The sequence below is a fragment of the Gracilinanus agilis genome, chromosome 5 (genome assembly GCF_016433145.1).
Source record: "Gracilinanus agilis isolate LMUSP501 chromosome 5, AgileGrace, whole genome shotgun sequence".
Taxonomy (NCBI): Eukaryota; Metazoa; Chordata; class Mammalia; order Didelphimorphia; family Didelphidae; genus Gracilinanus; species Gracilinanus agilis.
Window position 1 is genome coordinate 86707336 of NC_058134.1, and position 24611 is coordinate 86731946.

Consider the following 24611-nt stretch of genomic DNA (forward strand, 5'->3'; position numbering starts at 1 on the left):
GGGATACTGGCAATTAAATACTGACAGTTGGGTCTAGAAATGGATTGAAGGAGTTAATGAGCAGTTAATGTCTGTTTATTTAGGAAGATAGGTAGTTAGTGAATCAAATTTAGATAGTGTAGGTTAGATAGGCCTGGTAATTACCAGGCAAGAAGAACCTGTCATCAGAAGACAGAAGTAGGATTTTAGAAATTTTAGTCAGTATTAGGAATTTAGGTATAGTCATACTAGTAAGTATCTAAAAGAATATTTGAACTCAGAACTTCCCAACTCCAAATCCAACAGGCTATCACCACCTCACTATCTAAGTTTGGACTTGGAATCTAGAAGAACTCAGTTTAAATTTGGCCTGAGATATTTACTAGTTAGATAAGGTATTTAGCCCTGTGCCAAAGTCATATCATCTTCTGCTTTCAGATTCTTCATCTATAAGATGACAATAATAAAGGGTCCTAATTTAGAGAACTAATGTGAAGATTAAATGAGATAATTTTTATAAAGTGCTTTGAAAACCTTAAAGCACTATGTAAATAATAACTAGCATTTATTATTATATCATCTTTGATGGCTAATGTGCAGATTAAATTAAATTATTTATATAAAGTATTTTGTAAACCTTAAAAGTACTAAATAAATAATAGCTAGCATTTATTTATGACCCCCTAAAAAGTGTAATCAACTTGAGGGCAGGTACTCTTTTTTCCTTTGTATTCCTTAGCTCTTAGCACTATAGGAGTAAAAATGAATAAATACTCCATGTTTTAAAATATATATATAATTTAATAATAAACAAAAAGAGAAGGAAAAGAAAAGGAAAAGGATTCTTTCACTAAAGTGAGTAAAGACCCAAAAACTCACACCTGCAGCACTTTACCAAATCAAAGCACAGCTCCCAAAAAAGAGTCCCACAGTGTGGGTCTCAGACAAATTTATCTCCCAAGCTCCTGTATGTCAAATAAGGACATAACTTAAAAGGATGCTGGGAATGTAGCCCAGGTCAGGCAAATTTTTCACCTGCACAGTACAGTGCCTTATACACCAGAAACATTTAGTTTCTGTTTCTCCAGTGTGTTCAGTGAGGTCCAGAGACATAAAGAGATACACCTCAAAGTTCCATAGGTAATTAGAGGCAGAGCTAGAATTTGAATTCTGGTCTTCCTAAGATTCCAATTCCATTTTTATTTCTACTACAAAGTGCTTCCTCTCAAAGTACAATTGATACAAATATTAATATTGACCACCAGAATTTTTCTAGTGCTTTACAGCTTAAAGAGTACTTTGAATATAGTTTCTGATTTAATTATTACAATTACACTGTGAAATGGGCACCAAAAATATTGTTATGAACACTTTTTTTAGACAAGGCCTGTGATTTCATGCTGGGAATTTCTCATGAGGAACTTCTTTCCTTTGCCAGTGGAAATGGGACCTTTTCTGCAACTTTCAACCTGAGAAACAGCTGCCCAAAATACTGAGAAGTGAGGTGACTTGTCCAAAGTTACTCTGCGATATTATTGTAGGAAAACTTAAAAAAGCAGATTTAGAAATTTGACAGGAGCTAAAGTTCTAACCTGGAACACAGCAATGGGCTGAACACAGTGGACTCTCTCTAAAAGGCAGTTGGGGGCTTTGAAGGACTTGGGAAACCACTGACCCAAGAGACGGTGGATTTGGGGTATCTCTGAGCAACATCTGGAACATCTCAACTAGCAGGATCAAGGAGAGCAGGTTGAGAATACTGTCTTGTTTGATGGACAAGCAAGATCAGTCTCCCAGACTTCTGTGAAGAGTTACTTGGCTGGAACTTGTGCTCTTGGAATATACTTGAACTAATACATTTTGAGCTACTGATCAAGACCATAAGACCATCTACATGAGATCCCATTAGTCCCTTGTGTCCTATCTGCCTGTACAGTATAATTTACAGATTTCCCAGACCTTTAACCTTTAACCCTGAATTGATCTCATAGTGTTTTAGAATAGTGTGACCTCTCCCACCTCTTTTAATCTTAACTATTTTAAAAGTATTTTTATTCCTATTGTGTTTTTCCCTGTAGAAATAAGGTATCCCTGGATGGTTTTAGTCTAAGAGGCAGTTGGATCCCAATTGTCACTCACTCTCAAAAAAAAATAAATAAGAAATAGATAAGAGAGGTGAATGAAAACCTAGAAAAATTAGAGTTAATAGATAATATGGAGAAAAATAAATAGGGAGAAGAAGGAAATAATCAACAACTTTAGCAAAGTTGCAGGATACAAAATAAATGCACATAAATCATTAGCATTTCTATATATTTTCAACATATCACAGCAGCAAGAGTTAGAAAGAGAAACACCATTTTAAATTACCTTAGACAATATAAAATACTTGGGAATCTATCCACCAAAACAAACACAAGAATTATACAAACACAACTACAAAACACTTTCCAAACAATTAAAACTAGATCTAAACAATTGGAAAAATATTGACTGCTCATGGATAGGACAAGCTAAGATAATAAAAATGACCATTCTAATCAAATTAATTTACTTATTTAGTGCCATACCTATCAAACTACCAAAAAAGTTTTTTAATGAATTAGAAAAAACTATAACAAAGTTCATTTGGAAGAATAAAAGATCAAGGATATCAAGGGAAATAATGAAAAAAAAAATGAAGGAAGGTGGCCTAGCAGTACCAGATATTAAACTATACTATAACACAGTGGTCATCAAAACAAAATGGCTAAGAAAAAGAAGGGAGGATCAATGGAATAGATTTGGGGTATGTGATGTCAGCAAGACAGTGTATGATAAACCCAAAGAGCCCAATTTTTAGGACAAAAATCCACTATTTGACAAAAACTGCAGGGAAAATTGGAAAACAATATGGGAGAGATTAGGTTTAGATGAGCATCTCACACCCTACACCAAGATAAATTCAGAATGGGTGAATGACTTGAATATAAAGAAGGAAACTATAAGTAAATTAAGTGAACACAGAATAGTATACTTGTCAGATCTCTGGGAAAGGAAAGATTTTAAAACCAAGCAAGAGTTAGAAAGAATTACAAAATGTAAAATAAATAATTTTGATTATATTAAATTAAAAAGTTTTTGTAAACAAAAACAATGTAGTCAAAATCAGAAGGGAAACAACAAATTGGGAAAAAATCTTTATAACAAAAAACTCTGACAGAGGTCTAATTACTCAAATATACAAGGAACTAAATCAATTGTATAAAAAATCAAGCCATTCCCCAATTGATAAATGGGCAACGGACTTGAATAGGCAATTTTCAGATAAAGAAAATCAAAACTATCAATAAGCACATGAGAAAGTATTCTAAATCTCTAATAATTAGAGAAATGCAAATCAAAAGAACTCTGAGGTATCACCTCACACCTAGCAGATTGGCTAAAAAGACAACAGGGGAGAGTAATGAATGTTGGAGGGGATGTGGCAAAATTGGGACATTAATGCATTGTTGGTGGAGTTGTGAACTGATCCAACCATTCTGGATGGCAATTTGGAACTATGCCCAAAGAGCACTAAAAGAATGTCTGCCCTTTGATCCGGCCATAGCATTGCTGGGTTTGTACCCCAAAGAAATCATAGATAAAAACACTTATACAAAAATATTTATAGCCATGATTTTTGTGATAGCAAAGAAATGGAAAATGAAGGCATGCCCTTCAATCGGGGAATGGCTGAACAAAAATGTGGTATCTTCTGGTGACGGAATACTACTGTGCTCAAAGGAATAATAAACTAGAAGAATTCCATGTAAACTGGAAAGACCTCCAAGAATTGATGCAGAGTGAAAGGAGCAGAACCAAATGAACATTGTACACAGAGACTGATACACTGTGGTAAAATAGAATGTAATGGACTTCTGTACTAGCAGCAATGCAATGACCCAGGACAATTTTGAGGGACTTATGGAAAAGAATGCTACCCATATTCAGAGGAAGAACTACAGGAGTGGAAACACAAAAGAAAAACAAATGCTTGAACATATGGGTTGATGTGGACATGATTGGGGATATAGACTTGAAACACCCATACCAATGCAACTATCAATAATATGGAAATAGGTCTTGACAGATGACGCATGTTTAAACCAGCGGAAATGCATGTCAGCTATGGGGGGTAAAAGGGGAGTGAAGGGGAAAGTAAGAACATGAATCATGCAACCATGGAAAAGTTTTCTAAAAAATAAAAATAAATAAATTTCTGGATGCTCTCATTGGATACTCCAGCTCTGGTCCCCATTTCCCACTTGTCGTGTGGAAGATTATTTAGTATTAGTTACATATAGTGTTGGACCTAGCAGGAAGGGTTTGTGCATTCCAAGATGGAATGAAGGAGCAGGAAGTAGGGGTGTGCTCTGAGAGAGACTCCATTAGTGGTTGGCACAAACTGTTGCTAGCCCCGGGAGATCTCAGAGTTAAGGACACCCTGCATCCTGATTCCCTGGGATCCTGAGTGGTGGTGGCTTTCAGCAAGTGGACAAGACCTGCAGAGCTGCACCAAGTGGAGGAGGGGTTTGGGATCTGGTGGACAGCATCTCAAGCACACTCTCTCTACTTGGGTACCTTGGACCACCTTGGCTTTTGGCATCCTGTGATCATCTTGGGATTACCGTGAGAACCCTCAAAGCCACCCTCAGGCCCTTTAACTGTGCTGGTCAAACCTGGCTGGAACCAGGTTTCAAGCAGCCTTCCCAGAACTGCTCCTTTGAGCCCTGCCTGGCCTAGGTCAATTAGAATTAGAGTAGACAAGTCCTCCCCTTGCCCCTGTGATTTGCCCTTTAGGGTTTTAAGTGTAGAATCCCCTATCCCACCTTTATTAATTAATCATAATTAAAACTGTTAAAACCTTTACCTTGCCTACTGGTTCCATAGACCCTGGCGTAGGGGTGAGCTGGGTGAGCTGGGCCAACTGCCATTCTTGACAGTTAACAACAGTTTGGCAGTGAACTCTGGTCTCCCTATCCTGGTTGGCCCTGTCTCTCCTTCAACCCAGTGTGTGTACCCACCATTTAGGTTATATTTTAACATCCCTGGTGCCCCATCTTTTTACACACTGTATGTACTTCCTATGAACCTGAACATCCTTGGTCTTAGGTCCAGTTTAGATCCACATTCTCTATTAATCCCTTGTTATGATTCTCTCCATCCTCAGCCCTTGCCAAGAAAGAATAATTAAAGCAGAATTACTCATTACTTTCAATCAAGGAGAAAAGTAATTTATTCCTTTTTGTAACCTGGCTTCCATCCATTCCAGAGGGAGGAGAGCCTTGTTCTGCTTTGTATGGGGAAGGAGATGTAACTCCTGATTTGCTGATAGAATGCTAAGTGTGACACATGTTTTAAGAGACTTAGTTGAGTTGGTTCCAGGCATTTTCATAGATATGTGTAGACAGAGATGCTTCTGGTAGGAAATTAAAAGAGAGACTTTGAATGACAGATATATATGAGAACCAGACCATCATGTTTCTAATTTCTAGGGTTTATAATTCTAGAGACTACTGAAAAAAGAACTCTCACTGGTGAGATCATTCTCTTCCTCTCTCAATCATTCCCAGCTAACAAGCTTACTTACTCTTGTATATTCTATTGTCGAATTTCTCTAATTTGTTGCTCTACTCAGATAATAAATGAATCCATATTCACTATTTGTGACAAATTTCTATGAAGCTGGTATATGGTGCCAAGGAGCTATGCTAGAAAATGTAAGCTATCCCCCTCAAGAGTGATCAAGGAGGCAACCTATGTTCTAAACCTATTATATATTATATACCTTTCCAGCTTTACTGAACACTACATACTCTATAGACCTTCTCATCGTACCTTTACATACTCTATGACCCAACCAAACTCTCTTTCCAGCTTTATTGTACATTACACATTCTTTTGCCTTTTCCCATTGTACCTTCACACACTCTGTGTTCCAAAACCAAACTAGTTTCCTTGATTAGGCCAGAAATACCTGAGAAGTATCAGAGAGCTATAATCCTAACCTGTGGAGGAGAGATTGCACAGCCTTGGACAGCTCAGATCTTACTAGCTCCATCTTCCCTTAGATACTTGTAATATAAAGGGATAGCTCTTCTACTCTTTACAATGGTTGACCAAAATTCAGATATCTATCCATGCCACACACACACATATCTTACTTAATTATTTAGCAAAGTGTATTAATCATCCATCCTATGCAAAGCATAGTGCTAAGAGCTGGGGATAAAATTTTGTTGGTCCCCTTCACCAAATAAACTATTTGCTAACAAGGGAAGGTGACCAAGCAGAAGTCATTCTCCTTAGTATCTAAAAATAATCACCAAGATCATTTCTGGCTCCTGTTTTATAATGACTCTACTAAAAAGTAAATGCTTTGGTCCCATAGTTTAAGACCTATGAAGGGTATACATTTCACTGGAAGTCAAATTTCTATACTTTGTGACTGGAGAATCTCTTACCTCACCTACAGACAACTGTCAGTTTCCAGTTGGACTAAAGTTTTAAAAGACTGAGACAAACATGACAAGATAAGTTACTTGGTAAAAAAGATCAAATGTTAGTTATGTGAGGGTAGCTAGCATATCACATCAAGAGGACAGACAATACTAACAGTACTGAACTAAAAGCCCTTAGAAAGTACTTCAGGATGTCATTACCACTAACCCCTGAATCTAGGCAGTCATTCTCTCTCATATTAACACATCACTGAATAGTGAAATCACTTGCTTGCTATTTCCAGGACTAACCTCATTGGAGGGATGCTGTAGCATTCATCATTATTTTATAGGTTTGGTATTGAAAGACTGACCCTTCGGAAGCTATTTCCTCCGTGATCTCACACTCTCCATCTGAATAATTGCTCCCAAGCAACTGGCAGAACCCATCTATGAACTTCATGGGCCAACTAGGTTCACTCATCATCCTCTCAGTCAAACTAATTATGCTTTCCTTTTATACAAAGAACCAGAAAACCATTCTCTTCTCTTCCCCCAAAACCACTTCAGGGATAGATACTTCAGTCTCAGATTATGATTCATCCAATTATGTTTCTTCTATGGAAATTGAACTGTAATTACTTGCTTTTATCCCTTACAACTCTGAAGCTGAGGGCACCTAACTTTCAATGCTACTGTCTCCTGGAAGCCTTTGTTAATCCCTTTAATTTAAGAGCCCTGTTGGTTATGTCCAAATTATATGTGCTCCTTGAGGGAAGTATCTTTTATTTTTCTTCATATCCTCAGTGCTTAGCATAGAGCCTGGCATAGTAGGCACTTAATAAAATTTTTTTGATTGACTATATTCCTAAATGTTGCCCCTTCTGTGCAGCCTTCACTGATACCATTAGTTGCTCTCTCCTTTCTCCAATATCTTTGTTTATACCATTTTTGCAGATACTATATACCCCAATATCATGTAAGCTCCTTGAGAACAGATGCTATTCCTTTTCTAGGCAATACTCTGATTCTTCTACTTGAACATCTTTTTAAAAAAAAACCTTACCTTAGAATTGATCCTAAGTTTTGGTTCCAAGGCAGAAGAGAGACAAGGGCTAGGAAATGGGGGTTAAGTGACTTCCCCAGGGTCACATAGCTAGAAAGTATCTGAGACCAAATTTGAACCCAGGAGATCCCTTCCCCAAGCCTTATTCTCTTTCCGATGACTCACCTTGGTGGCTCACCTTGAAGTTCACTCCAGTCCTGAAATTCCCCAATTGGAAATACTGGCTCTTTTCCCCAGCTTCTATGTGTTCTCTCCTATTAGGATGTAAGCTCCTTGAGGGCAAGTATTGACTTTCTGTTTGTATTTGCATTCCTAATACTTAGCCCAGTGACTGAGTCATGCTAAACACTTAATAAATGCTTATTATTGTTATGGTTTTTGTGCCTTCCCCCCTCCCATTATCTAACACACTGTCTTGTACATAACAGGTAAATAAATGTTTGCTAAATTCAGTAGAATGGGTCAATCAAGAACCTATGAGAAGCAGGTGGTGATGATGGTGGTGGTGGTGGTGGTGGTAGTGGAACTATCATTTATTTGGCACTTGCAGGTTTACAAAGTACTTAAGAAACTTAACATGGGATTCTCTCATTGTTTGAGATCAATGCCCTACACCTACAATGGAAGCAGGTCAGAGCTGGCCAAAGTAAGAGCTTCTCTGATTCTTCTGGCTATCAGCTTCAAGAGAGAAGATGCACAACTCTAACCTCTCTTCAGGCCACTAAAGGGAGAGAGACTTTCAGAAGAAGCCAATATGAGAAAAACTGGCAGACTCTATCATTATTCTATCCCTAGAGAGCTATACCAGAGACTTCAGAGAACTTTCCTTTGGATAATATCTGAGACTCTCTCAATTGAGCTAGGTCATTTCATTCCTGATGGGAGAGCTCATTTACTAGTCATTGTCTGGTATATATTCCCCTATGTATGCTTTCTCTGATATCTGTTTTGCTATCAACTTAAATAAATGGTTTCTTTACTCTTGGGTATGTGTTTTTATTATTGAACTACATCTGATATGAAAGGATTCAAACCTTAGTTATACAGAATTCAGATTCAGACCCATCTTTCCATAAAGAAATAATGATGAGAAGCTTTGCTTGAACCTAAAAATTGCTTCCCCTAGACTGGCAATATTTAAGAAAGCAGATAGACATATTTCTAGCATAGTATCCTCTCTCTCTCTGAGAAGAGCAGAGTGGCCAACCTCTTTCTCCTGCTTCCCTTCCTGGCAAGAATTAAAGTCTTCCCTGGAGAATGGTAGGGGAAGGTGATACTAGAGATATCTATTCTTGCCTAACTGCAAGCAATATCTATATCCAGGGGACATAAATAATCTACATGAGCTAAACAAAATAAAACCAATAGCCCTTCTACACACTTATGATATTGATTCTCAACACAACTCAGAGAGGTAGGTACTATTATTCTCCCCACCTAACATACGGGAAAACTGACACTGAAAGAGATTAAGTCATTAGCCCAGGATCACACAGCCTGGTAAGTATCTGAAGTACTTCTGGACTCCAAATCCAATACTCTAAGTACTTTACCTGGGGGGGGGGGGGAAGAAAAAGTCAGGAGACCTGGGTTTGAATCTTGCTTCTAATACCAGCTATGGCACTAGGCAAGTCACTTACCAATTTCAACTAGAAAATGCAAAAACAATACATATAGCACTTAACTAATATTTGTAGAGCATTTTAAGATTTACAAATCATTTCTCCTCATAAGAACCCAGGGAGATAAGTGTTGTTAGAATCCCCATTTTATAATTGAGGAAACTAAAGTAGACAGAGGTTAAGTGACTTTTCCATGATCAAATAGCTAGTAAATGTTAGAGACCAATTTTTAATTCAGATTTTCCTAACTCCAGGGTAAGACTCTATCCACTGAACCACCTAGCTACTTGGGCTTAACATGAAGGAAAACTGCCTTCCAATAAGATTTCTCCAAGCTTGGAATGGGCTGCCTCTAGAGGTATGAAATTCTCCCTCATTGGGGATTTTCCAGCAAAACTTGACCAAGGCTCAGTGGTATGAGCACCTGGCCTGGAGGCAGGAGGTCCTGAGATCAGATCTGTCCTCAGACACTTCCTAGCTGGGTGACCCTGGGCAAGCTTAACCCCAATTGCCTAGCCCTTAACATTCTTCTGTCTTTAAACCAATACTTACTATGAATTCTAAAACAGAAGGTAAGAGTTTTAAAAAAAAAACTATCTGACCACTTTTCAAGTGTGTTGTAGAGGAGATTACTTTTCAATTATGATTTGAACTGGATGGGCCTTTCCAACTCTTTGGCTTTCTGATTTGGGGGTAAATTGCCTTCTCAGTGTACTTCTATTTAGTACTGCCTTGAATTTTCTTTGTACTAAAAAAAAGGCACTATTTTGCCTCGTGCTGTTTGATTTTAGCTGAAATTAGTTTTAAAATATAGACATTATATTTACATATATATTTATAATTTATAGATTTATAGATTACATAAATATAAATACACATAAATACAAGGTAATATGAGGAGTTGCTGAAGACAAATGTTTTCTGTATCATTCTACTAGCAATCGTTTTGTTAGCTTCTATCATATTCAAAGCACTGTATTAGACACAAGGTGGTGGTGGGTTATAATTGTGTCTGACTCTTTGTGACCCCATTTGGAAGGTTTCCTTGGTAAAAATTTTGGAGTGGTTTACCTTTTCCTTTTCCAGCTCATTTTTTAAAATTACAATAAATATTTGTTTTAATAACAATTTTTCAATATTTGTTTTCTGATATTTTGCAATCCATGTTCTCTCTCCCTTCTTTCCAAGAAGGCAGGTAATATGATATAAGTTGTACATATATTATCATATAATGCATATTTTTATGTTGACTATGTTGTGAAAACACATTTTGCTTTATTATTAGAGGAAAATTCATAAAGGGAAATGTTGTGAGGAAGATTATTACTTAGTTATTAGCTTAGTATTAGTATTAGACCTAGAAGGAAGGGCTGGAGAATTCCAAATGGAATGGGGAAGCAGGAAGTGGCTCTGGCTCTCTGAAAGAGACTCCATGGCGGTTGGGGCAAGCATCAACTGACTTTAGGAGACACCAGATTGCCAGAGATCCTGTGGAAAGACCGTCACCTACTTGTGGGAGATTTTGGTAGAGACGACTAATCCCAACCTGAGTTGCTGGTTAACTTGGGCTGGGTCAACTCCCAGAATCTACCCACCTGGAAGAGTACAGCAGGTGGTCCAGGAGGATCAGAAACACCATTGGAGTGGAGCTGGACACTACTGTTGTGAGGATATCCACTTCAATCCTGCTTTTCCTTGGACCCTGTCTTGATTAGGTCTCAGTTAGTATAGATAAGTCCCTTCCCTAACCCTGGGGTTTGCCCCTAGTCTGAAGAGTGTAGTAACCCCCATTCCCATCTTTATTCTTAGTTGTCTCTGATTAAAAGTGTTATAAAACTCTTGCTTTTACTTGCTGGTTTCCATAGGCCTAGACTAGAGTGGCAGTTGGGCACAACTGCCACTTCAGTAGCAGTCACCTCCTTGGAAGTAAAACCAGGTCTCCCAACCTTGTTTGGTCCTGTCCATCTGTCATTCCTGTCTCCCTCAACCCATTGTGAACCCACAGATAATTTAGTTAATTTCCCTGGTAATCCTCCATTACAGAACAAAGTATAGAGTAGTATGTTTCGATTTGAATTTGAATTTGAATTTGGACTTCATCTGTTCCTTCTGTGAATAGCCTTTTTTTGTAATGAGTCTCTTCAAGTTGTCTTAGATCCTTGCCTTGTTGATAATAATTAAGTCATTCACAGTTGATCATCATACATTATTATTGTTACTGTGTACAACATTTTCCTTGTTCTGCTCATTTGACTTTGCATTATTTCATACAAGTTTTTCCAGGTTTTTTGTGATCTTCTTGTTTGTCATTTCTTATGGCAAAATAACATTCCATTACAAGCTTATCCCAAAACTTATTCGGTCATTCCCCAATTGATGGGCATATATCTACAGTTTCTAGTTCTTTGCCAACACAAAAAGAGCTGCCATAAATATTTTTGTACAGGTGATTTTCCCCCTATTTTTTATCTCTTTGGGATAAAGACCTAGAAATGGTATTACTAAGTCAAAGAGTAAGCACAATTTTATGGCCCTTTGCCATAAAAGCAGATTGCTCTCCAAAAAGGTTTTAACAGTTTGCAGCTCTATCAGCAAACAATGTATTAGTGTCTCAATTTTCCCACATCCCCTCCAATATTCATCATTTTTCCTTTTTTGTCATGTAAGCTAGTTGGTTGGATATGAGGTTGTACCTGAGAGTTGTTTTAATTTTCATTTTTCTACTCAACAGTGATTGGGAACATTTTTTCATGACTAAAGATTGTTTTAATCTTTTCATCTGAGAATTGCCAGTTCATAATCTTTGACTATTAGTCTGTTGGGAAATCTTTGTAACTCATAAATTTGACTCCATTCACTACATATTTAAGAAATGAAATTTTGTCAGACTTGCTCTAAAGATTTTTCCCAGTTTGTTGTTTTCCTGTCAATCTTGATTGCAATGCTTTTATTTTCCAGCTCATTTTATAGAAGAGGAAATCAAGGTAAACAGGGTTAAATGACTTGTCCAGAGTCACACAGCTAGTATCTGAAACCAAATTTGAACTTGGGTTCTTCTGACTTCAGGGATAGTGCTCTATCCACTGTGCCTCCTAGATATAAGGTACACAAATACAAAGAATGAAATAATTCCTACATTTACATTCAATCTGAGGAGATAATGAGTATACATATAAGGACAGAGATTGGACCTGTGGTTTCATTGGTATAGTGAAACCTATTCTGCCAATGTCAATCTGTACCTTCTTTGCAAATTTATAATCATAAATTGTAAAGAGTTGCCTACTGGTAGAGTTGTGAACCGATACAACCATTCTGGAGGGCAATTTGGAATTATGCCCAAAGGTCTATAAAATAATGCATACTCTTTGATACAGTAATTCCACTACTAGGTCTGTATGCCAAAGAGATAATCAATTTTTTTAATGGGAAAGGATCTTCTTAAACAAAAATATTCATGGCTTCTCTTTTTGTGGGGGCAAAGAACTGGAAACCAAAGGGATGTCCATCAATTGGGGAATGGCTAAACAAATTGTGGCATATGATGGTGATGGAATATTATTATGCTGTAAGGAAGGATGAACAGGATGATTTCGGAAAGAGCTAGGAAGATTTTCATGGACTGATGCAGAGTGAAATAAGCAGAACCAGGAAAACATTGTACACAGTAACAGCAATATTGTGATCAACTGTGATAGACTTAGCTACTCTCAGCAACACAAAGATCCTGGACGATTCTGAGAGACTTATGACAAAGAATGCTCTTCACCTACAGAGAAAGAACTGTTGAAATAGGAATGCAGATGAAAGCAAACAATTTTTCACTTGTTTATTTGGGTATGTGTTTGAGAGTTTTGGTTTTATAAGATTATTCCCTTAGAAAAATGAACTACATGGAAATGTTTTATGTGATAATACATATATAACCCAGACTGAATTGCTTGGCAGCTCTGGGAGGGAAGAGGGAAGGAGGAAGGGAGACAATTTGTGTCACATAACATTGGAAAACTTATGTGGAAATTTTAACTTGTAAAAAAACCATAAATAGATAAAAGATGATTTTTTAAATATAGAGATAAGCCTAAAAAAGTTGCCTAGAGAACTGAGACTAATTATAAATTGATAAGGCTCACATAACTAGTATATGTTAGGTGTTGAATCCTAGACCTGGTTTTCTGTCTACTATGTCCCAGCTGCCTGTATAAGTATATAAAGAATAAATATGAAGAGAATAAGTACAAGCTAATTTGGGAGGAAAGTGGTTGCAGGTTGCAGGAAAGACTTTGGGTAGAAGATCTTGCTTGAGCTACACATAAGTTAGGATACTAAGGTCCAGAAAGTGAAGTGACTTGCTCCAATGTCATTCAACTAGTTAGTGGCAGAAATAGGACTAGTATTCAGGTCTTCTAATTCCAACTTAAGGCTCTTTTCTCTATGGCACAGTATCTTTGCATTTTAAAATGTAGTGTTCCAATAAATTTCAGCTTTATAGATGGGATTTTTTCCTAAGGCAAATGAGAAAAGGCAGCCACAATAACTACCCCTAGTTTTATATTATAGGAAATGGAAATATGGGAAGTAAGGATTAAGAAGTCTTTTAAAAGGGTATGGTTTTTTCTTTTGCATAATATTGATTTATTTATGGAAGTAGCACTACCAATAAATCAGGGGAAAGTACAAATCTCTAAATCATCTATAACTGTCAACACATACAGAAGGCAAAGGTCCCAGAGGAACTCAAAATACTGGGTTCCTAGTATGCCTCAGATCTTCAATGTCTATAACAAGAAATGAGAAATAATGTGCCCAATCACACCATTAACTTTTATTTTTGAGATGTATTATATTTTAAATGAATGATTAATATCTTTTTTCTGTTGAAAGCATAGCTTTCCTAACCATTTTGCACATTTTGTTTTACTAAAGTCATTAATCATCCAATTATGACATAAGTATCTAGAGCCCTCAAAATGAAATCTTCAAAATTCTTAGGGTCTCTCTATTTAGCATAATATAGTATTTGAAAAGATATATCCTTTAAGGTCAATAGTGTGAATGAGTTTTTTTTAATCTACTGTCTCTTTATTGTCTATAATGCATCCCAGTATAATTATTAAATATTAATTTGGATATAATCAGTGTGGAGATTTATTTTGCCTGACTATGCATATTTGTTATAAGGATTTTTTTTCTTTTTTTCCCATTTTGTGGGAAAGATGGAGGGAGAAAAAAATAGATTTTTGTAAATTGATAAAAGTAAAATTTAATTTAAAAAATGAAAAGATATAGTCTAGGGTTAAATTTCCTCTAGGAGTCACTGGAATACCAAATGTAACCTGAACAGTAAGCAAGCCCTTGTACATAGTTGAATTTTAATACAGGTGGAGGCAGAGGACAACTTTCAAAGTTATATGTTGCTTATATTATACTTTAAAAGTGAGATGGACATAATAGATATTAACAGTTTCATGTTTAATCCTCTTTTTCTGTTCTACTGTCTATATAGAAGTGTTCATTTTATTAGGTATTCATTGGTAACTTTTTAAGGTAATGGTAGCTTATTCACCTAAATATCACCTCAATCACTGGATTGAGAGTCAAGCCTAGAGATGGAAAGCCCTGAGTTCAATTCTGGCCTCAAACAGTTCATGGCTTGTGACCTTGGGGAGGTTACTTGACCCCCATTGCCTAGTACTTACTGCTCTTCTGCCTTGGAACCAATACACAACATTGTTTCTAAGAAAGTAAGGGTTTTAAAAAAAGGAAAACTTCTAAAACAAATCCACAAATATATTAATATTTGGTCACTTCAATACAAAGGGGAGCATAGTAGAAAACGTTGAAAAAAAGAAGGGCACATCATTAAGGGGGAAGGGGAGACCAAAAGCTTATAAACTACATAGATGCTTCATATTTATTTGATATTTTCTTCAAAAAGAGGAGGTTCTGGACATGACAAGCACCAAATCTCATCAAACACACACACACACACACACACACACGCACACACAAACCTGACATCTTAATAAACAAGACAACATTGATTTTTCTATATGGAAGTTGCTATTGAATCAACTATCTGTATACAGTCACTAATTACCTTTTTTAATTTAATCAAATTTAATTTGATTGATTAATTGAATAATATTAATTATTAATAAATTAATAATTAATTTAATTGATTCATTAATTTAATCAAAATTTAAACAAAATTTAAAAGATACAAATGAAAGGAATATATGGAGGTCATTCAAACTAATTCTGACTTGACCACTGGAATTAGAAGGAAGCTTGAAAATGATTTGAATTAAACTCTTCATGTATATTGTTGAGGGAAATGAGGCTCTGCAAAATGAGATGACTTGCCTAAGGCAGTGTGAGTTCTATCAGGGGCATTATTTGAATTTAAGTCCTTTGTTATAGACAGAGCTCTTTCCAGCAATACTGCCTCTGCTGCTTCCCAGACTTTATTCAACAACTTTCTGATATCAAGAAAACTCAAGGACTGAGGCTATGATTTCATTTTTATAGGGAACCCTCATCTGAGGATATTTCCTTTATCAATGCATATCTAGGGTCTAGAGATATAGAGAAACGATTCTCAAACACTGTGATCTCAGGACTCCTTTACCCTTAAACGTCATTGAGTACCTCAAAGAATTTTTGTTTATGTGGGCTATGGCTATCAATATTTACTATATTAGAAGTTAAAGCTGATAAAATTTCAAAATATTTATTAATTTAAAATAACAAATGCTTTAGGTTAATATAAACAACATATTTTATGAAAAGAGCTATTTTCCCAAAAAATAGTCATAAGAATGACATTGCTTTGCATATTTTTGTAACTTTCTTTGATGTCTGGCTTAATACAAGACAGTCAGATTTTGTTTTCGGCTTCTGCATTCAATGGTTGTGATATGTTCTTTTTGGTTGAAGTATATTAAGAAAATCTATATTAAGAAAATCCAACCTCACAAAGATATATAATTTGAAAAGGCAGTAATATTTTAATGGAAAACTAATGCCTTAGTATTGTTATAAAGATAGGTTTTACCTTGAAGATCCCCTGAAAGGGTCTCAGAGAAAAATAGCGATCCTTGTAACCCATTATGAGGACCTCTGTCTTAAAAAATTACCTAGCTCTCAGAAAAGCCATTTCTTGCTTAGGGTCATTCAGCCAGTATCAGACTTTAAAATAGGTCATCAGATTTTGAAGATCACTTTTCTAGTCAAGCCATAAAACAGGCAGTCAATTATTCTGAAAAGATGTTTGTCACTGTCCTAGAGCATCTTCAGTGCATAGAGCAAATGGAAGAAAGAGGGATTTCTGAAAGTCAGGGAGATCATCCAGATGTTATTTGCCCATAGCACTATGCTAGGTGTACCTGAAGTATGGTTAGGTCATCTAAATGAGACCCATAGATGCTGGAAAGAGTTTAGTCTGCTGATCCACACAGAGGAAAACAATAGCAACTAAGATGAATAATGCCTACAGGTGGGCACCTAGGTAGCTTAATGGATAGAGAGCCAAGCCTGGAATCTGGAATATTAGCTTTCAAATCTGGCCTCAGATACTTCCTAACTGTGTGACTCTAGACAAGTCACATAAACCCAATTGCCTTTTCCACTCTTCTCTCTTAGAATAGATACTAAGACTGAAGGTAAGGACTTAAAGGGGGTGGGGAAGAGCTACAGACTATGAAATGCAATAGGATGATGGCCCATAGAACAGCCTGCATATCCTGCATTTGAACTATAATAAATAGGGTTAGGCATTCGAACTATAATAAAAAGGAAAAATAGGGTAGGCTGGATTCCACCTGGGGAAATCATAAAATACTTTTAATGATCCTGACTCTTCCTGAAATAAAAATCCATTGTTATAAAACTACTTTTTTCCCCAATGATACCAGAAAGCTTTGGCTCTTGGAATAAAATTTTCTCAGAATTGCATTGGAAAATCCCTCAAATAGCAATCAAGAAGTGTGTGGAAGATATAAATATACTGAAGCCCATATTATGAATGACAATGGCATGCAAGAAGCAACATAAATATGTCATCAAAGAGATGCTCGATCAACAAAAGAAATGGATAAGTCATATGGTAGTCACAAAGTATGATGTGGATATGATACATTAATGTGTACATGTTGTTAAGAAACCTAGAAGGAAATTCACTGTATATTGGGTCTCTATGTCAGTAAATCAATAAGTATGTATTAAGTGCCTGCTATATGCTGGACATTGTGCTAATTTCTAATAATATAAAGACAAAAACGATCACTAGGGACAAAAAGTATCATATAAAATTAAATGTATCATTTTATTACATTCAATTAAAAGGAGATGGTACAAACAAAACCAGTGCAGTTGAGATTAGAAGGAAAGCAGGTGTCTTGGGAGAGGGCAATGATTTGTAGTAAATTTTTCTGATAAAAGTCTCATTTCTCAAATATATATAATCAAATTGATAATAATATGAAGTCATTTGTAAGTGGCTAAAGGGAAGTGAACAAGCAGTTTTCAGATAATCAAAGCTATCTATAGTCATTTGAAGAAATGCTCTTAATCAGTGTTGATTAGAGAGATGTGGATTAAAACAACTCTGAGGTACTACGTCTTGCATATAAAACTGACTAACATGTAAAGAAAAGGAAAGGAAAAATGTTGGAGAAGGTATGGAGAAATTTGGACATTAATAAACTTTTGGTAGAGTTGTTATCTGATCTGCAAGGATGAAGGGTGAGGAAAAAGAATTTTGGGCACAGAATGTTGCATGAGGGGAGCATAAGCCAACAATGTCAGTTGGAGACAGTGGAGAATTCTGGGAAGAATTCCAGAGGAAGAACCTTTTGGTTTAGAGAGCTCAAGGAGGGAGGAAGCGGTGAACTTACTCTGGGCAAACCAACTTGTGGATTTCCCTGAACGGATGTGAATCCTGACACCTTGTTTCTCTGTCAACAGCCATATTACTACCATCAAAACAAAGAATATCTTGACCACTGGGGAGTCAGGACTCTATCTGGGAGCAGACCTCCAAATTTCCTTGTCCTCACGAGAGACCCTGTGCTAGGTGCTGGAAATACAAAGATAAAAATGAAATAATGCCTACCCTTAAGGAACTTACATTCTAGCAAAGGAGACAACTTGCATAAATTAAGTCTATATAAAATAAATTCAAGGTAATTTAGGTGAAGGGCATTAGAAGTTGAGGAAAATGGGGAAGGTTTCTGGTAGAATGTGGTGTTTGTGCTGAAGTAGTAAGGGGTGGTTGCATTCCTGACATGAGGGAAAAGTTGTTGGAAAGAGAAATGAAAGAGAAAGAAGATGAAGAGTTGTCTATGAGGATCATATTCCTCTTCTACTCAGAGACTTCAAAAGCTCCCTGTTACCTACCTACAAAGTAAATTCCAAACCTTTTTTGTCTTTTATTTCAGATATTTCACATTCTAGCTCCTCTGTATCTTTCCAGCCTCATCCCACACTGCTCACCTCCACATGCACCAGACTCCAGTTCAAATGGCTCACTTGTCAACCCTTGTTCACAGTTTGTGCTTTCTTACCTTTAGAGAAAAGAATAAAAAGTTGAGAATAGTCAGCCTGCAGGTTTCAGTGAACTATAAGCCCAACTAGAGTCTATAAAGTGTTGCACAGAAGGTATAAGTTAAATAAGTGACTTTGCTTACACTCTCTCATGAACCAGAATAACCTCTTTTGCTTCTGGCTTATAAACTTCCCATCTATGTACTTCCCATGCCTAAGGATTTAAGAATCCAGTCATTGAATATACCTTATTTCTTCTGCTTTGGGGAAGGGGGAGGGAATATCTGTGTAATACCTCCTTCCCTGTCTGAGAAAAGAAAGTATTGCCCAAATTTCCCTCCTTCAAAAATGTATTTCAGAGTAATGAAAGAATTAATTAGAGACATCCGTTTTCAAATAATGTTATTAAGTTCCAGTTGATCTCAGATACAAGTAGTCTTAATTTGAAATCTCTCTTCCAGCAGCTAATTTTCACTTCCCCCTACTGTGAGACCTAACAATTGTCTTCACACAAAGAGTTTACATCCATCACCACTAGACAGGAATGGTTTTATCTCAACAGCAGGAAGCAGTAGAACTAATGTAAGGTTTTGAGGTGACATTTTTATACATAGACAGAACTGTTAATAACAGTGGGGAAACAATTAAACAGATTGTTGGATCATATTAACAAGAAAATTACATTGGCTTGCATTTACCTTCCACAGTTGCAAACTATTATCTTTAAAGAAGGAACCTCCTTCCTCCTCCTCCCCTCAACATTATATCACATTGCTTTAATCTTCGTCTTTTCCCATGATACCATTTACTTTAGAATTCCATTGGATCTGCAGTCTCTTTGATATGGGTATTCTCTTAAAAGCAGAGAGCAACTCATCCATGGCTACCCATCCTATGTAGTTTTCATTCACATCCTCCCATAAATTCAACACAGGACATCCACCCAGTGAACTGGGAGCTGGCCTCGCATACTTTTATCATCCAAAGCATACCAATAGGACATAAAGACTGTATCAGTTAGCCCTAGTTGGTCCATCTCCTTTTTCAGTCCTACATATCTTTGGTAACATCCTTTACTAACCATTCCTACTTAATCCTTTGTAATGTGGCAAGCAACTCATATCTAGGCTGTCCCCTTCTCTTGCCCTTTGGATGATCTTCAATTTGAATTTCTTAAAAACTTATACTGTTCTACATTCCCAGTTGCAAAACATCGCTGGAATGATATTGATATCATAATACCAGAAACATGGCCCCACAATATTGAGTCTAATTGTGACTACATACAGATGGTTCAGTCTCTTAGATCAATTCATTCAAAAAGACAGCCAAATAATTCAAGCAACAAGTTTAACTGGAGAATCTTATGGAATTGGCTAATTGTTGGGATAAGCTGACAACCATTCTCCCAACCCACTCATGGGCTTTCTCTACTATGAAACTCTCCCTGATCTTCTGAGCTACAAGTTTTTCTTTGAATTTACTTTATCTAACTATATGTCAGATATGGCAGCTAGATCACACAAAGGATAGACCACCCAGCCTGGTGTCAGGAAAACTCAGATCTCCCTGAGAACAAATCTGGACTCAGACATTTCCTACCTGTGTGGCCCTGGGCAAGTCACTTAACCCTGTTTCCTTCCATTTCCTCATCTGTAAAATGAGGTGGAGAAAGAAATGGCAAACCTCTAGGCCAGTATCTTTGCCAAGAAAACCTCAACTAGAATTCCAAGGAGTCAGACACAACAAGTGACAGAACAACTATATGAGGGTAAAAGCTGCCACTTTTATCTTTGAGTCCCCAGTTCTAAGTACAGTGTGGTGCTTTGCTCATAGGATTATACAGATTAAGATTTGGAGTGACCTCAGAAACAATACAGAGAAAGTTTCTAAGCCATTTTGTATCTCAGAACCCCCTATGCCAGTTGGTAAAGCCTACGGACTCCTCAGACTAGCATTTTCTAACACATTAAGTAAAAGGCATCAGATTACAAAGGAAATTAATTACATTGTAGTGTTATCCATTTTTTAAAAAGGTCAAAGACCCCAGTTTAAAAAGTATTTAATCCAATCCCCCTATTTTATAAATAAGGTAGCTGAGATACAGGTTGATTAAATGACTTACCCAAAGATTTACCAGCAGTAATCACTGGAGGAAGGACCCCTGATTTCAGAGTCAGTTCTCTTCTATTAGATTCTAATCTTGCCAGGTTTATTAAAAGACTAGATCAAAGGAATGTCATAGACATAATACACCTGAATTTTAGCTTCATGTTTCATTAAGTTCTTGTGATATATTTACAGATAAAATGTAGATATGTGAGCTAGGTACTAATACATTTAGGTGGATTGAAGACTGTGGAGAATGGTCAGTCCCTTTTCCCCAAAAAAATAATTCATTAATGGATCTGTGCCAAACTAGAAGGGATTTTCTAGTGAAATGCCCCAGGCATCTATCCTTGGCACTCTGTAGTTCACTATTTGTAAATAACTTAGATGAAGGCAACTTACAAAAATTTACAGATACCACAATATTTGGAGAGAAATTTAGTAGGGATAATGTTAAAGTCCAACCCAAAAATATAAACTGCTTAAGGATAGACAGTTCTTGTTTTACTGAGTGGACTATTCTACAGACTTCTACATAAAGCAATTTTTACATAATGCAAATTTGGCCCTAACCACCCTTTTTATTTAGCCTACATAACAAAAGCATACACAAAATAATACATTTACACAACTCAGAAAATGTTCCAAAATGCAGATATATTAAGTATTGTACCATGATAAGAATGGAGTAGCTAGGTGATGCAATGGATAGAATGCTAAGCCTGGAGTCAGGAAAAGCTGAGTTGTGTGATCCTGGGCAAGGCACTTAACCCTGTTTACCTCAGTTTCATCTTCTGTAAAATGAGCTAGAGAAAGAAATGGCAAACCACTCCATTATTTTTGTCAAGCAAAAATAATAAAAAAGATTTAAAAAATGAGGTCATGAAGAGTAAGACACAACTGAACATGACTGAATACGAACAACAATTTTAGATACACTTTAAGTAAATCACTCTCTTTAAGTCAATTATTTGTTAAGTTAAATTCCCAAGACCATAAAGGACCTTATTTTCTAAGTGAGAAACTAGGGATCTGACAATATATCGCTAAGGTCTATTTATATGATAGGTCTTAGAATAATAGAGTTCATACTAGAACGGACCTTAGAAGCAATAGAATCCAACCCCCTAGTCATACAGAATAAGGAAACAGAGACCTGTAGAGGTGTAAGTTATGTGTCCAAGGTCACACAGGTAAGTGGCAGAAGTAGTGTTTGAACTCAAAATCCTCTGATTCCAAAACCAGTCCTTTTTTTCCACTACAGCATTTCCTCCCTAGCTGTAGACTGGGAGCTTTAAAAAGTCATATTTCTACAGACTTGAAGTTTATAATAACTCTGTGTTAGCCTTGTTTTAGAAATGAGGAAACACGTTCAAGTCCAGCGATTTGCTCATAATCACACAACTATTAGAAGTCATTAGCTTGCCTTTAGAAGCTTTGGAACCTGTGAAAGGAAGAGAAAACACTAGAGCTTGAGCAGAAAACCAGGACCCAAAAGCCCAGAAATAAAATCTCAAACTTTAAGCTCAAATTGTGGAAGTGGATGTAGTGGACTTAAATGTGGCAGAAGGGAACATGCTTACATATTGATTGGATCCTTGCCCAGCTTCCAAGCATTCTTGAGCTACCAAAAAGGCATCAAACTCAGCACTTTCCAAACATTAATAACTGGATTCTATATTGGGAGTGAATAATTCTGACGTTCTTAAGGATGCTTAAGGGGGTCGAAGATGATTTGGTCAGAATCCTGCTGGGTACAGCCCCAACTTTAAAGGGTCACCACGATATCGTGAAAGGAGTCCTGGCTCCATCTATTGGTCAAACTTTGTCAATGCAGCAGTATTAACTTAAAAATTGCAGTCTTGCAAGGTATTTGAAGGGGGAAAGGTTTCTTAAAGATCATGAGATAACTGGATTTCATGCTAGAAGAGATTTTTTTAAGTTATACAGAATCTTTTGCTTTATAACTGAGGAAAATGAAACCTAAAAATGTTGGGGCTTGCCCAACCTTTTAATCAAATCCTCCAATTTTACATACACATACAGACACACAAATGCTCAGAGAAATGAAAGAATTTGCCCAAGACCAGAGGGTTAGAAAATAATAATGCACTTTCTACTCTGCTATGCTTCCTTTCCTCTCCTCATCCCTGAAGATTTATATTTTCCAATATGCTGAATGATATCCATATCTCACACACACATACATCATAGGAATTATTCATTACTATGTAAACCATTAAACGATAGACGTTCAAAGGCCAGACTCTCTCCTTTATGTCCCATAAAGTCTTCTGAGAGAGTTAAGATTAGGTCCATGCAGAGGTTGCTTCTAGCTCTAATTCTAAAATTCTAGATCTAATACTGGGTGCTACATGATCCCATTGTGTTGCTCAGCCTTAATTAGCATCGCCTCAAAGCTCAGTGCCCTTAATTCTGCTTAAGATCATCTCCACATCTTGGTACAGTAGATTACCCTTAGTTGAGAGTCAGGGGACCTGAATCTGCTTCATGACTCAGCCATGCTTCTTCCTAGCTATTATGAACTTGGGCATATCACTTATCTCTTCTCTAGGCTTCATTATCCTTATCTGTAAAATGAGAGGATGGAGAAACTTATATTCTCCTCCCTTACACTGTGAATTACTCAGGGATGGGGATTGTTTTTTACCTTTCTTTGTACCCCAAGTGCCTGGCATATAGTAGGCATTTAATAAATACTATTTGATTAGCTTGACTAATTCTCTCAGTCCTGCACTATTTCTGTAGCAATGTCCTGGAGGTATAGCTGGATAAGTGTTTGAACCATTCCTTCTGTTTCTATGACCATCTCTGGTCTAGTAACACTTCCACATACTTGGGAATATTCATTCTCCCCAGGACAAAAGGTCTAACTTTAATACCCTTTCCAAGGAACAGCACTAACCTATCAAGTCACTCCTGTCATCTAAATTGACTACCATTAAGCTCTAACCTAAGCTGGCCAGATAGGACTCATTTTTAATTTGGTCTTCTTTTTTTACTTCCAGGTTAGTGTTGGGGTCAGGGAGATGGCTAAATGGATAGAGTTCTGGGCCTGGAATCAGGGAGATTTGAGTTCAAATCTGGCCTCAGACACTTCCTAGCTGCGTGACCCTGGGAAAATCACTTAACCTCTTCTTGCCTGACAAAAAGATCCTTTGGATCCACTGGAGAAGGAAATGGCAAAGCACTCCAGTGTCTTTGCCAGGAAAACTCCATAGATAGGTCCATAGAGTCATTAAGAAACAGATGCAACTGATCTACTGAAGAACAGTAAAGTGTTGGAGAAGCCATATTGATGTGGAACAAGAGCCCTGGATCCTTTTTGGTTAGTGTTAATTCATGTGTTCATATATATTGGTTGATTTGGTGGATCATAAAATTGTTTATTATTTTATTTTTAAGATAAGATTTTTACATGAGGAAGCTATTAATTATTTTTCAGAAAATGTTTTCCTTCTTTTTGGTAACTAAAAGCCACTTGGAATCTGTGCATTTGAATAAACTCAGGAACAATCAGCTAAACCTGCTGAGCAAGCTGGCATATCAATAAGTCCCATAAGTGCCACATTCCTTCTAAAGATGGAGCCAAATGTGTTTTCCTTGATTACATTGAGGATAACAGAAGAGTTAGAGCACAGCTGTTGGAAGATGACAGGGGAGAAAAATCTAGTCCAGAGTAATGACCCTTCACTGTCCCCTGTGGCATTATGTCTCTAACTAGAGGGAGTCTGTAGCAGGTTTTATAGTGAATTTACAATTCTGGATCTTTTCCAGCAGCAAGACACTTAAAAAACAACAACAATG